Consider the following 15,925-nt stretch of genomic DNA (forward strand, 5'->3'; position numbering starts at 1 on the left):
ATGAAAGCATTTTGAATACTGTGTGCAGATGTGGTCTCCTTGTCTCATAAAAAGAAATATGGGAATTGGAAAAGATTCAGAAAAGGGTAACAAAAATTAAGGGAACAGAATGGCTGTCCTTATAAGGAGAGATAAATAAGACTGGTACTTTTCATCATGAAAAGAGACAACTAAGGGGGACATGACAGAGGTTCATAAAATCATGACTAGGGTGGAGAAAGTAAATAAAGAAAAGTTATTTACTCCTTCCCATAACACAAAAAACTAGGGGTCACTAAATGAAATTAATAGGCAGCAGGTTTTAAACAAACAAATGGAAGTATTTCTCTACACAATGCACAGTCAACTTATGGAACTCCTTGCCAGAGGATATTGTGAAGGCCAGGACTTTAAGAGATTTCAAAATGAGTTAGATAAATTCCTGGAGGATAGGTCTGCCAATGGCTATTAACCTGGATGGGCAGGAGGGTGCCCCTACCTACTCTCTGTTTACCAGAAGCTAGAATAGCTCACTTGATGATTACCTGGTCAGTTCATTCCCTCTGGAGCATCTGGCATTGGCCACTGTCAGAAGACAGGATAGTGGGCTAAATGGACCTTTGGTCTGACTCAGTATGTCTGTTCTTATGTTTTTATGGAAAAGTTATAAGCCTTGAAATCTGGGATTCATAATGGGAAATGTCTGGCTATGTTAATAATAGACGGTGCTGACAGCTCCACCTGTAAATGTAATGAAGTGAACTGAGTTAGAAGAGGGAGTCCATGTTTGACTGGACTGCTGCTCAACACAGTTTTATGCAGGTTTGAGTTAATGAAGCAGCACTATATTGAATTACATTTTGTTGGCAGAGTCCTGATTACAAACTTGTTGACTTTAATTGCATGAAAATAGTTTTCTGGCAAAAAATGTGGTGTTATTTATATAAAAATACTACAGGGGAAAATGTTGATTTCGATTAAACTTTTCTCCTTTCTTGTCAGACATTTCAAAATGAAAAATGTTGCTTTAAACTGACATTGGAAACAAAACAAAACATTGTTTAGTTTCATCTTGGAAATGTAATTTTGTTTCAAGTTTTTGAAAACTGAAAAAAAAATCAAATGTTTCAGTTTTAACTGTTGGCCAACCCTCTCCTTAGCCACCATTCTTTTAAAAAGGTTATTTATTAACATTTCCTTCATTTTTTCTCCCACTAAACAAGTAAGGAAATGGAGGAGGGAAACCTTCACTCTTTTGCTTTTTTCCAAATTTTACATCCAGTTAGAAAATCATGAAAAAGTAGACTTACACCAAAATGAGCATTGCTCTAAGAGTTCAAAATTTTTAATTTCATCATTCAGCTGGGTTAAAGAGAGCTGAATGAAAAATAAAAGTGTAATATTTTTAAAGTATTCCCCCAATTTTATATAACTCAACTGAATGATTGCTTTAATTTTCTAAATAAAATGTATCTTGTATTGGAGACCAAATGCAGTGAGTAAAAACAAAGACTTAGAATTGGGGTTTGAAGCCTTTACTATGGTATATGCTACCACAGAATGATACTTACACCTGCGCAGAGGGCTCAAAGAAAGTCTATAGACTACTTTGGGCTCACTTAATATCTGAAAACAAAGCTTAATTAGACTTGAAAGTAATGCATAGAATGTGGGCACATGGATTAATTTCACCCAAAGCTAATATCAGAATGCAATCATATGCAGTATGATAAATATTGAGGAAATATTGCTCATCTTGCTCACACTAGTAGAATAACAGATACTGTAACAGAGATTTCTGTAACTCCTGTTTTACTCTTCAAGCTTCTTGTTATGATGCTTTTATGTGGACAGTTGCACACCAGGCTGTAAACACGATGGTAAATATACACAGCAGATAATTATAAATGATACATGCATAAATATTTGAGAAAAATTGGTCATGGGAGACTAAAATTTGATGCTCTGCCAGCTGAGCTAAAGGAACAGCTACAGTCACCACAGAATCTGGCACATATTATTCACATTTGCTGTAACAGTGCTTATGTGATTAAGTTAGTCTAACTAATGCACAAAAGAATCTCTACTGGCCCAGTGATGTAAAATGACAATAATAGAATATCCACTTTCACTCAGAACTCTTGTTAACCATCATAAAATCAATATAACTGAATATAGTACAGTGTATTAATTTTCCAATAAAACAGCAAAAAGAGAAAGAGAGAGGAATAAAGAAAACCCTTTCTTTAAAGAATAATAAAATACATACATTAATGCTGATATCATGTTGCGCCAACTAGTTTTTGCAGTAGTGCATCACTCTGCTATGGCATCCTTAAGTTCCAAAGGCTCCTTTCATGCATTCACAAACCCAGTTCACCCTCTGGGATGCAGCAGCCATTGAATGTGGACTAATGAACATTACTTTTTCTGCCTGCCCGCCCTGCCCTGCCCCGCCCCGCCCGCAACAGAGTATTTTTTTCAGCCTCAGAATGATCAGTCAACACATATTCTCAAGTATTAGCAGCCTAACCTAAATTATGATTCTATATAACATAACAGAGAGAGAAGAAACATAAAAATGCAGAAATACATTATGGGCTTGTTTCAAAGCCTGTTGAAAGGAGTGGGAATCTTTCTACAATATTCAATGAGGTTTGGATAAGGACCTATAAAATACTTTTGTCTAATTTTTGTACAGGTTGCAAAAACCTTCACTAGTATAATCTCTGAGACTCAATTACATAATATTCAAGACTGTTACCTACAGCTGTCACGTGAGAGAAGAAATTTAGATTTTTCTCAGCCTTCTTTATAACATCCAGTGCCTCTTTTGAGGGAAACCACAATGATGGTGCAAACTTAGATTTATGTCACCTATTTCATCAAGGGTGTGTCTACACTGTGATTAAAAACTGAAGCCAGTCCAGATGACTCAGGCTAACAGGGCTTGGGCTAAGGAGCAGCTTAACTGCAATGTGGACATTCAGGTTCAGGCTGGAGCCCAGGCTCTAGAACCCTGAGAGATGGATGGGTCCCCAGAGTTGGCTCTCCAAGTCCAAACATCTACACCGCAATTAAACAATCCCTTAGCCTAAACCTCTTAGCCCAAGTCAGCTGGAACAGGTCAGGCATGAATGTCTAATTGCAGTGTAGACCAGAGGTTCTCACTCTGATACATGGACCAAGTTCCATGCAGGTGATCAACAGATACTTCTCTCTAAGTCCTTGTCTACACTTCATGGTAGATCGACGCTATAGTGGTCTATCCACTGACCGTTGATTTATTGCTTCTGCTGTAGACATGATAAATCAATCTCCAAGAATGTTCCCATTGATGCGGTACTCCATCAAGGCGTGAATAGTAGCTGGCATCAATGGGAGAACAGCCCCCATTGACCTTAATTCACATAAGATGGCATGGTGAGTATACCAACTTCAGTTACGCTATTTGTGTAGCTGAAGTAATTTGACAGTGCAGGTAAGTGTAGACAAGGCCTAAAATTCCAAGATTGGAAGGTTTTCTGTCTGAAATGAACTGGTTCTTGACAAAACAAAAAAATAGCATCAAAGAACATATTTTTGCTCTTAAGAAACACTTTGAAGATCACTTTCCAGAAGAAGCTGAACCGAACAACTGGATATATAATCCTTTGAGGCTTGAAATCAATTATCTGCTCTTTGGTTTGTCCAGTCAGGCATCAGAGTGCTTGTTGAAGCTTTCTTGCAATGAAACATTACCATCAGAATTCAAAAGATATTTTCTAACTGAGCTCTGGATTCAAAGAACTGGAGAATACCCAGAGTTTGCAGACAAAACAGCTCATTTTCTGATGCCATTTGGTACTACGTTACCTATGAGACACAGGATTTTCATCACTTACTACCCTCAAATCCAAATCCAAAAGAAGAATGAAAGCTGAACCTGTTATAGGCCACAACAGCAAACATGTCACTCAGTTTCCCTGAACTTTGCTCACAGAAAAAGGCACATCCAACATGTGGTCCCTTCCAGTCCTATGATTCTATGATTCTAACACATTAGAAGGGTAAGACAACTGATATTAAAATATGAGTAAGGTGCTTTTATTTGTAGATCAAAAAAGTTAGGGGGTTTTAATATAGCACTTTTAGCCAATGCTCTGCATAATAGTTAGCTCACAGTACAAACAACATTTGGAAAGATCATTAAGTGATCCCCTAAGACCCTCAGCAATTTTCAAGTGGTCCACACACAAAAAATGTTTGAGAACCAGAGATATAGAAACACTTGATGAAACAAAATAACTATGCCAAAATAACTACACAAAATGATAAATCCTTCATAATCATGGTTAAACTTGTCAAACAAATCTTGAGCTCTGTCACAAATAGGAAGATATGGGTTTTCCTTCTTTGAAAGAGAGGTATATTTGTGAATATTCAAAGAAAAATGTCCATATTCCATAGGCACTGATACACTTGCTCAACTTTAAGCATGAATGCATCCACACAGAATTCAGTGGTTAACAGTATTTCTTGAAAAAAATTATCAGAGGACATGGATTGGACATTAGGAAAAAATTCCTAACTGTCAGTGTGGTCAAATATTGGAATAAGTTGCCAAGGGAGGTGGTGGAATCTCCCTCTCTGGAGATATTTAAGAACAGGTTAGATAGACATCTGTCAGGGATGGTGTAGATGGAGCTTGGTCCTGCCTTGAGGGCGGGGGGCTGGACTCGATGACCTCTTGAGGTCCCGTCCAGTCCTATTATTCTATGATTCTATGATTCTATGGATTTTCTCTGAAGAAACTGTGATTGCAATAGGACTACTCATATGGTTGTTAAGTGTTTCAGTATTGAAGTCCAAATGTGCTACATTGTAAAAACATTTTTATAACATCTATTTATTGACCATTATTCAATAGTGTTTACATTCGTTTTATCCTTAAGAAAATAGCAAAGATTTCTATAACAGTTGTGCAATTGGCAAGTACATATTATGTGTCTGTTTCATATTTTCTGTAATTTACAAGATGGCTGAATCATGAAGCAATTGCAAATCTTTCATACTTGAAACAAGAAACAATAAGATTTACTTTAGCATTCAAGTGGAATAATAAAAGGGTGCATCTATACAGCAGGGCTTAACTCAAAATAAGCTATGCAAATTGAGCTATGTCAATTGCATAACTTATTTCGGAATAACTTATTTTTAAATTGGGAGTGTCTACACAGCACTTATTGTGAAATAGAGCACTTTTCCTCTGACTTCCCTAACTCCTCATACAATGAGGATTACAGGAGTTGGAGTAAGAAGTCCACCAGCTTGATAGTATTTCAACATTATTTCAAAATAACTGCCTGCTGTGTAGATGTGGACTAAGTTATTTTGAAATAACACTAGTTATTTCAAAATAATATTGCTGTGTAGATGTACCCAAAGATTATTTTCATTTACACCAAAAGAACATCTTTATATCTTTACAATGTATTACATAGATTGAACAATATATCTAAAACTCTCAGTTATATCTCACCAGGATTACCTCTTTCTTTGGTTTTGACATATCCAGTGGATGTTAATTGCCTGTTAAAGGCTGGTATAACCCAATTCCATCATATTACTAAGACAAGAAATGTCAAGTTTTATAAGCAAAACTGAAAACACTACAAAACTTATGATTTGCTATGTTAACAATATTTCATTTAAATCCTGCAAACACTTAGACACCCGCTTAACTTTATTCACTATTAATAATTTCATGGAAAAACCACAAAAACACTCAGCCCATAGTTAATTTTGTATGTTAATTTTTCCAAGTTCAGATCCCTACATTTTGAACAATAAAGTATACTTGCTTAGTTTAGTAAATGAGCTAAAATTTAGTATTATAAAACGGGATGGAAAAAATGTGTTAAGTACATGTATTACCCATTGAAGGCAAAAGGTCAGTTTTAATTTCAATGAATTGTCCTTGGAGTCAAATACTACTCAATGTGAATAAGTAATATCTTAATATGGCCTTAAATGTGTAGAAGCTTCAAGGGAGAAAATATCAGAAGTAAACTAATTTTTTTGCTTTATTTGATTATCATGTTTGTCAAAAAAAGGAGTGGACAAGACCTAATTCAGTGTGTGATCTTATTTATCTAATCCTGACCAGTCTGTTCTCATTCCCCTCCTTGTTCATTCTTACCATCACTTGTTATGTCATGCTTTCTAGACTATACCTTCTTCTGGCCATGCATTACAGGTCACTGGGGTGCCTATGTCACTTTTGGGTATGTTACAAATAAGGCAAAATTCTATGGTGAACTTGTGCTTATTTTAATAATAAAACTTATGATTAGACAAACATGATAATAGAGAGACAGATTGAGGCGCTCTTACCATGCTGATGAACATTTGCTCATGTGCGTAGTGCTGTGGAAATCTATCACTGAGCGGAACTACAACTCTGAGTAACTGAGAGGTCGAACTCCACAATCTGGCCCACAATAACTACATAATTCTGTGCGTTTATGTAAACAGTTTTGATTCAGTGGTCTCTCAAGGGCAAGTTACAGACTACACAGACAGCTCACTTCACCCTACCGCTGAAATGGATTCAGTTCCAAAACAGTCTGCAGCAGCAGACTGCACAACAGCTTGGATGAGGAGATGTATACAGGAGCTAATTAATCCTAATGTTTTTCAAAGTTTAATCATCCAGGTCATCTGCATCCAAATATTTGACTGTATGTGTTAGCAACTCCAACGGAGCTGTGAATAGGAGCCAAGCAGTAAAGTGAGTGTTCCTTCCAAGTTGCATAAACGCCCTCCTCCAAAGAGTAGCACTGATAAGCTTCTTTAAGCCACTCCTCCATAGCTTGAGTGTTTGTTTCCAGCCACTTTCTAATAATATATTTCTGAACTCTGGGCTTTAGCTGCATCCCTTGAGTAGCATCGGATTATACCTTCTCTCCCTGGCCATGTATGGAAGGTAGCCCATGGAGACATCAGGCTACTGCTGAATGGCCTTTATTCAAAGAACAGTCATGGTACAATGGTATCTTAGACAAACATCCTGTAAATTGTCAGCCTTATAAGCGACCACATATAGGCCTTGATGATGCATACCCATGAGCTACAGATTAGCAGTTCTCAGCTATACCTCAGGGCATTTTTAAATAATTGTCAAACTACTGTGCTTCTTGCTCAAAGAACAAATGTGGCTCAGGGCCAGACAGTTATTGGATTTTCTATTTATACCTTTGGGATTATTTTTCATCCCAAATTATCATTAAACTTTATTTTTCAGGTAACCCAGGGACTCTCAACTACCACTTGTACATTTAAGGCACCCAGTTACCTTTAAATATCTTATTACACACAGCCCTTCCTTTGACTCCTACTCCACCTGTTTCATACACATCAACACCTGGCTCCATCTCCTCAACTGAATGTCATTGATACTCAGTTGGCACAAGAAATACATCTAGTTACGTCACTAACCGCTTCAACTCTGATCTCCTCTGAGTTCCAAAATCTTGGAGTCATCCTTGACATTGACCCTTTATCTCAAATTAGCACCTCACTCTGCTATTCTGTAGAAATCAGCCTACTGCCACCTCCACAAGATAGCCCACATCTGCTTCTACTTCTGCATATGTCCTGGCCCACTTATTCATAGGCCTGTCTTGATCACTGCAACTCCCTCCTGTATCCCCAGTGCCAGTCATGCGCAAACACCATTCTGCTTAGAAGACAGACATACAAGTGTACCAGCCCTCCTCTCCTACGCTTCCCCATCTAGTCCATATCCATTATGAAACCACACCCTTTATATTCAAGGATCTTAGAGTTTGTTTGCATTGCAACGGAAGCCTTGACTCAGCCTCAAGGCCAATCCCTCACGTCTGTGTCGTGTAACAGAAATATCGTCATTTACTTATTCCCACAATATGAGAACTAGGGGTCACCAAGAGCTCGTCTAGACTGCATTCCTCTCTTGAAAGAGGAATGCAAATGAAGCAGATCTAAAATTAAAATGAAGCACAGATTTGCAAATCTCATGCTTCATTTGCATAATTGTGTGACAGCGTTTTTTCAAAAATGTTTTCTTGAAAACCCCCCACAATCTAGATGGTTTAAAAAAAAAAAAATAACACTCCTTTTTCGAAAGAACCTGTACTCAAAAAAAAAAAAAAAAAAAAAAAAAAAAAAGAGGTGTATGGGTTCTTTTGAAAAAGAGTTGGGTTTTTTTCCCAAAAAAATCCTGTCTAGACTAAGGGTTTTTTTCAAAAATCCCTTTTTTGAAAAAGCGCTCTGATACGATTATGCAAATGAAGCGTGAGATTTGCAAATCCATGCTTCATTTGAATTTTCTATCTGCTTCATTTGCATTCCTCTTTCGAGAGAGGAATGCAGTTTAGACATAGCCCAAATGAAATTAATAGGCAGCAGGTTTAAAACAAACAAAATAAAGTTTTTCTTCACTCAGCGCACAGTCAACCTGTGGAACTCCTTGCCAGAGGATGTGGTGAAGGCTAGGACTTTAACAGGATTCGAAAAAGAGCTAGATAGATTCACAGAGGTTAGGTCCATCAATGGCTATTAGACAGGATGGATGTCCTTAGCCTCTGTTTCTTTGGAGGTGGGTGACAGGAGAGGGATCACGTGAGGATTACCTGTTGTGTTCCCTTCCTCTGGGGCATCTAGTATTGGCCACTGTCAGCAGACAGGATACTGGGCTGGATGGACCATTGGTCTGACCCAGTATGGCTATTTTTATTTTCTTATGTTCCTATCCCCTCCCCACCCACCCACCCACACAATCAGCTTTTGAGTAGTCTTGACATGATGACAAGCACAGGAAAACCTTTATTTTACTGGGCAGTGACTTCTGGCTTTGTAAATTCATTGACCCTGATGTTCTTGTCATGGGACCAGATTTTTAAAGTGATTCTGGAGCCTAAAGATGCAGATAAACACTTAGTGGGACTCTCAAAGCACCTCTGAAGTTAACTCCAATTGAGAAACAGACAGCAAATGAAAAGGACTCTGTTCCAGCTTCAACTTCACAATAACTTTAGCAGCCAAGATTCCCCCAAGATCAAGATCTCAAAAGAGGTTTCAGTATTTTAAAACATACATTGTAGGTCAGAGATTTTCAAATGTGGGTTGTGGGCTCACCAGGTAATCCACTGGTAGGCTTCAAATGCTTTGTTCATCGAAGCACCCATAGGCACAAAGCCTCACAGCTCCCACTGACTGAAATTGGCTTTGATTCTCCATTTTCAATCTAGGGCAGCTGAGGGAAGTGAAATGAGCTGGACTGCTGCTTCTTGCAGCTTCCTTGGCTGGAAACAGTGAATTGCAGCCAATGAGTGCTTAGATAAACAAAAGTCCCCCAGGTGGGCCCATGACCCAAGTTTTAAAATCCCTGTTCTATGTTGCAATCATCCACCTTGAAAAATGACGATGCAAGTGCCAAAGCAATTCAATTACTGTGTGTCAAGCTGTACCATGAGGAACTAGAAAGTCCAATTCTCAAGCAGCTTTCTAGAGCAGGTACAGGCATCCGGGGCAGAATCAGTAGATGAAATAGGCACAACACTAGCACTTAAAGCCTATCAAATATGTTACAAATATATATACACAGCATTTGTACCTTTTATACCTATCATTATAGGCTGAGTTAAACCCATCAGTTTCAGTGAGATTGGGTTTAACAGCCACCGTTCATTTGTGAAACCTGTAAGAAACAATTCAGTGCTTTTCTAGAACCAGAAGACAGGACTATGCAGCACTTTAAAGACTAACAAGATGGTTTATTAAAGTGCTGCATAGTCCTGGCTTTTGTTTCAGCAAGACCAAACTAACACAGCTACATCTCTATTACTTTTCTAGAACCAGAATGCTAAAACAATAGCACTGCACTGAAAACACAGGCACATATCACACCATCTACAACAAAGGGCACATGGCAAGGCACATGTGGGTGAAAAGGTTTTGATGGATATTGTTTTAGAGATAGATGAGGAAAGTGAGAAAAAACACAGAAACACACAGAGAAGGATCAGGAAGCCAAGGACAAAACTCAAACAAGCAGTGCGATTGTGGCCTTGAGAAAGCCTCCAACAGAGTGCTTTTTGGCCAAGTCATGCTGAAAGAAGCTTGGAACAATATGCCAAGAAGCTATCTCCCGCCTGATTTCTACTTTGTTCAAGGAAACAGAAATTTGTCCATTCTCTGAAAATAAAAAGGACTGCATCAAACATATCTGGTTCCAGTATCAATTTCTTCTGTTTATAGAAACAATTGCAGGGCCCTACATTTTGGCCAACTACTCAAATCATAAAAAGATAACAATATCTATAATTCAAAAACATATTTTGTATTTCCCCCATGTGTCATTTGAATAAACATCCCTCACAGTCATCTTCTTTCCTCAGGAAAGACACGGCAAAGAATTCTGTCTAGATGTGGGACCCCTGAAACATCATGACTTACCTGAACTTATGTATGATTTTTGGTGAACTAGCTAAAAGGTGTACTTATTCTGTTTTAGCATTGTATATATTAACTTTCAGACAAACAAGCTCACTAATTACTCTCTTTGTAATCTTTCAAAATGTTCTTCCTGGAAAAAGAAAAATAAAGATTTTGCAATGAGGTAGTTGAAGGTAATTTCGCTATGCTGAAATTAGCGCATTCCTTGTGATTTCCCTGGGCATTGACAGCCTCTGAGGGCACCTGAGCAAGGTGAGCAGTGTATGGCTCTGTGCTCCCAAAAGGGGTGGGGTGCAAGCACAGGAATAAAGTTACGCACCAGGGTTAATGCTTTGCTAAACAGGGCTAAACAAGTTCATGCTTAAAATGTTATCATTCCCCACCCCACCTCCGTAGTTTGATTCCTTTATAATACTCCAAGGAATTCTATGTAACGCTGAAATTTCAATGTTCAAAGAAGAATGGGATTCCTTAAGTATTCCATTCTGCACAGCAGTATCAACAAGATTCAATATCTATACTATGCTAAAGCTGAGGATCCATGATATAATACTGAATCATTTTATACTGTGGTAGTGTTAATTCACTGTGTGTGTTTGGAAAATTAAAATGCCATCCAAATGAATGGTTTACATTTTTTACACTGTACATTACACAGTGGTTTTGCAAAGGATTTTTAGATTTCAAAATTTAGCTTTGTTCTGAATCAGAATGGAAACCAGCATGTGAAAATTCCATGAAATGTAAAATTCTGGGAGGGGAAAACCTGATTTGGGATCAATTGTAACATTTTATTTTGATCTGATTTTGACCTTTTAAAAATGTTGTATTATAACTAAAACTGGTTAGACCAGCAAGAACCCTTTTTCCACCAAAAAAGTTGAGATTTTGATATTTGTTTTCATTTGATACTGGAATGAACCCAAGATTTTTTTTTCTATTTTCCCTCCACATAAGAAAAGAGCATCATGCCCAACCTACAGCAGCCAATTGTCAAAGTATGAGAGCCCTCACCAGGAATTGTATGGATCCAGGTTCAAATCCCTGTTCTGCCGAACCAATAGCCTATTGGTTATTCTAGAACAGACTCATATACACAGGTAACTCTGTATTCTGACAAAATATGGTTGCATCAAAATTTCTCCACCAGTTCTTCACAGAGACATAACTGTTTATCAATAACTGTAAACACACATTGAAATGTGAAAAATAAAATGCAGAAAGTAAAATTCAGATTAGTCTCAATGAAACAATGTCTAGTTCAGGGCTTTTTTAAAAAAAATTGAGCCAAGTAAAATCAAACCCATAGACTGTGTTTTAAAATAAGCCTTATGCAGCAGGAGCTATGTTTAAATGCTGCTTTTAGCAACTGTGGTCCTGTGCAATGTGCGACCCTCTGCTCTAAAGTCCTCATTCAAGTGTTATTCCTGAAAGTAATACTTATATTCAGTAGATCTGTGCAATGGCAATTTTTCAACTGATGTTTCACCAGGTGAGGGCAGTCATATTCCTTGATGAAAAGCAAGCAGCTGTCACCTTGGGAGAAAACCAGATTGGCCGCCCACACATATAGCAGGAGAGATTCTGCTTGGACTGAGCTTTGTATGCAGAAAGAAAAGAAAAGGAAGTCAGAAACAGAAAGGGAATAAAGAGGAAGAGAATACTGCACAAGCATGATTCATCTGGGTTTTTGTCTCATATCACATGCCTTATTTGAACATCAATTGCTATCATTTCGGGGATGGGGTAGAGCAGCAACACTGGGCTAAATAATATACATATTTATGTGCAAAACAAAAAGACATGGAAATTCAAACATTTTTCACTGCATCAGGATGAAAACTAACATCTGCATATCAATAGCCACAGATTTGATGCCTTTCTCAGTGGTGTGGCTTCAGGAAATCTCAAGGTGGAATCTATACCTCTTTTTCCGATGTTATTGGAGAAACGTTTCCCTTCCTCCCCCATTTCAGTTGGGGGACCAAACTCAGGAAACCTGATGCAGGAAGATGTAATGTGCACCCTGCTATACTTGACAAGGTAACTGTGCTCTGAGGCTGAGCAAGAGGAAAATTACGTTTGCCTCCTCCCATTTAGCAGAGACAAGCATGGCATGATTCAATGGGTACACGTTGAAGCTACAGGTTGTACTTCCCTAAACTGGGACTCTCTCATCCAGCAATATTCATGGTCTGACAGGACCACAGAGTTCCTGGACCACAGACCGCAGGAACAGAGAGATCTGGCCACAGGGCCAACAGTGTGGCAGGGGAGTCTGGAGAATTTGTGGCTCTCTAGTTATCATAAGCAATTTTACACCTGACAACATTGGCTTAAAAAAAAACCCACAGAAGAACTCACTATACTTCCATGGACCTTCCACTGTGTAATTAATGCTCATTTATGCATGAAACTTGATCTGAAGTCAATATGCTTTTGTATTGCTAAAATAAGCCACAACATGGCTGAATGTGAAAAATGTGGCTCTCCCTATAAATATTAATATAATCACTTAGTCTCAGTTTAATGTACTGACCTCTATAGAAACCCGATAATTTCTCTAAATAACTACACCAAGCATGTAGCATAATCATGTTTTTTTAAATGAATACAAATGGCCCAGTTAAGAACCAGATGCAAAACCAGAAAAAGGCATCTTTTTTGATTAGAGAAAGCATTGTGATGCAGTTTGCTTGCACAGCTGTTTGTCAGTGTGATAAATGAAAAGCCCTGCACTCTTCTTTACCATGAGTGCTTGTATTCCCTATGCTTATTGCACACAAAGTATTTGCTCCTGCAACTATATGCTTTTCTTGTTTTTTAAAGATAAATCTCATAATTATTACCTTTCCTATGGGTATAACTTTGTCTGCCTTCTACACCACTGGCAAGATAGACATAAAGAGAGGATAAATAGCTGTCTATTAGCCTTAACATCTCCATTTCAAACTCTTTCAGTGGGCTTGTATTTGAACAGTCCAGCTAAATCAAATGTCTTTATTCCTAACTTTTCATTTGACAGGGTGACATGACAGGCTGATTACTGATGCTACTCTAAAGGTTAAATTTTCAAAGAATTATATTAGGTGGCAGAAATGTATTAAACCTGGCTAGCCAGCAGTGTTTAAGCTACTGCTGGTGCTGGACAGAAAACCTTTGAGAAAATCATTATGCTAGAGAGAGGTCTGTTTATGGATTATATGGAGTTTCTTTCATTGTTTTTCACTACTAGTTAATGGTGTTCTGGAATGACCTTTATTGCTTTGAAACTTTCTTAAAATGTGATTTGTTATTTAACTGTTTATTGGTTTCATTTTCCCTATATCATAGTGTATTTAATTATGAAGAATGTTATGACTTTGCTTTGGGTGTGTTGAATTTTGAAATCTCTACTGTCCAAAAAAGCAGCCATTTTGTATTCAGATCAGAACAATCAATGTAGAGATGCACACATGCTCTTTCATAAAGACTTTACTTTTGAACTATCTTGATCTAAAATTAATATCATTCATGTGAAATATTCATTTGCTCTTTGTGTATATAATATGTTGTATTATAATAGAAAAAATATCTTTCTGTAGGCGGGGCAGGAGCATTGGAGAAGAGATCAGTGGTTGAGAATTAACAGAAAAAAGTGAGTCTTCAGGAGCAATCTGAAGGGGTGTTGATCTTCTGCTATTTATTTTCTATTGAAGATATAATGCTCTGTTTGTGCATCAATCATCTCCACAGCAACTAACCATCCCTAAAGGTGGATTGACTTCACATGAGGATTATGCAATGAGAACAGATCAACCTTTAGTTAAAAAAAAAACAAAGCATCCTTATACTTCACAACTGTCCCTAGTCATAAAGAACAGGGGAAGAAAAATAGAGAAATATGGTACTGCTTATGTTCCATATTTTCTAAATAAGGAAGATTTTCATAATTTTTCCATGAGATGTTAGCAGGTCTTTAATGTGTGCTGCTCTTCAGTGCAATGCTTTGAACATTGCTTTGAAGTAATTTTAGCACATACACAATAACCTCATTGTAGTTATTGGTAAGAATAGATCAGCTTCCATAAAAAGAGCAGAGAAGATTAGCAAATTAAAAACTTACATACTACTATGGATTCTTTATAGACTTCTAAATTTCAACACTAAGTTATTTTAGGCTAGATAATGACTTTAGGTATCTTAACTGTAGCATCCCAGGAAGCAGTTTGACTCAGCTGCACCCCTTGATGCACAATTACTACTGTACTTTCTCCTTCTTTCTCCGGAGAATTGTTTGTTACCAGCAGCAAGTGAGGTAACCTTGGGTGCTTGCTTCAATATTCTGACCTGGGAGGAGAGGGGAGAGGAATATTAGAGTTTACCTTCACTCATTACGCAAGGTCTTAAATCTACCCATTCCCTGCCCATCTGTTCCAAGAAGAATATACAGGCATGACGTACCCACTTATTTCTTTGTCGTTGAATCCAAGTAGAAGGTGACCTGTGAGGGCGCCTAAAGGGAGAATTCTTAGTCCTTCTCATAGGTGCACCTGCATCAGACACAGTCCAGTCTTTTGTTTATATTGATATCATTTGTTGAGATACCTCAATAGGCTTCATTTATGGTTTCATTAATGACTCTAACAGAGCCACCTGCAAAACTCAATAGAGCAAAAATAGTCATCCCTGTTTTGGTCTCTGAGTTTCAGGGGGCTTCTGCCGTTTCCTTGCCTGGAGCTAGGCCCTGCTTTTTTTTTCTTTTTCTTTTTTGAGTTTACAGAAAGTTGTATTTGCTGATGATTTCATCAAGTCATGATAGATAGTTTGCTGTTGCTCTTCCACTCCTTCTGCTCTTGCACTCTCTCTCAGGACCTATTAGGCCAGCTCCAGATACATTTCTTTAGGGCAGGTACTGCTTGTACTTACTGTGCCTAGTGAAATGAAATACGATCTTAGTCACCACAGAGCATCTAGGCACCACAGTAAGGCAAGTTATGAGCACCATGAATTGTTGTCTGCCTGAACTATCCAAGTGTCTCTATTGTATCCAAATTCCAATTTCCCTGCACCTTCTCTCAGTTTCTGAGGTACTAACCTTAGCTCTCCTTCTCTAATTGAACTTTCCTAGGGACCTTTTCAACCAGTGGGAGTCTAAGAGCATGGGGGAGAATAAAGAGACTGCAGAATAGCTCTTGGGCAGGCTCTGAAAGAAGGTCAGCCATCCCCACTACATGCCTAATGACAGTAACTGCACCCATTAATTGCCACTATGCTTAAGGCACGCAAGCACAAATTGTTAAATCCATTAGATCTCATCTCTGGATATATGAGTATTGCTGATTCTGATTATGGACTTAGCTGGGCATGCAGCATCATCCATCTCAGCATCTTATGGGTGAGCAGAAAACGGTATCCATGCAACCCTTTGCATTGCATAAGATTTAATCCGCTGCATAAACTAGCATCCCAGAAACACGCCCACCTT

This window comes from Pelodiscus sinensis, chromosome 5, assembly GCF_052426305.1.
Source record: "Pelodiscus sinensis isolate ZL-2025 chromosome 5, ASM5242630v1, whole genome shotgun sequence".
NCBI lineage: Eukaryota > Metazoa > Chordata > Testudines > Trionychidae > Pelodiscus > Pelodiscus sinensis.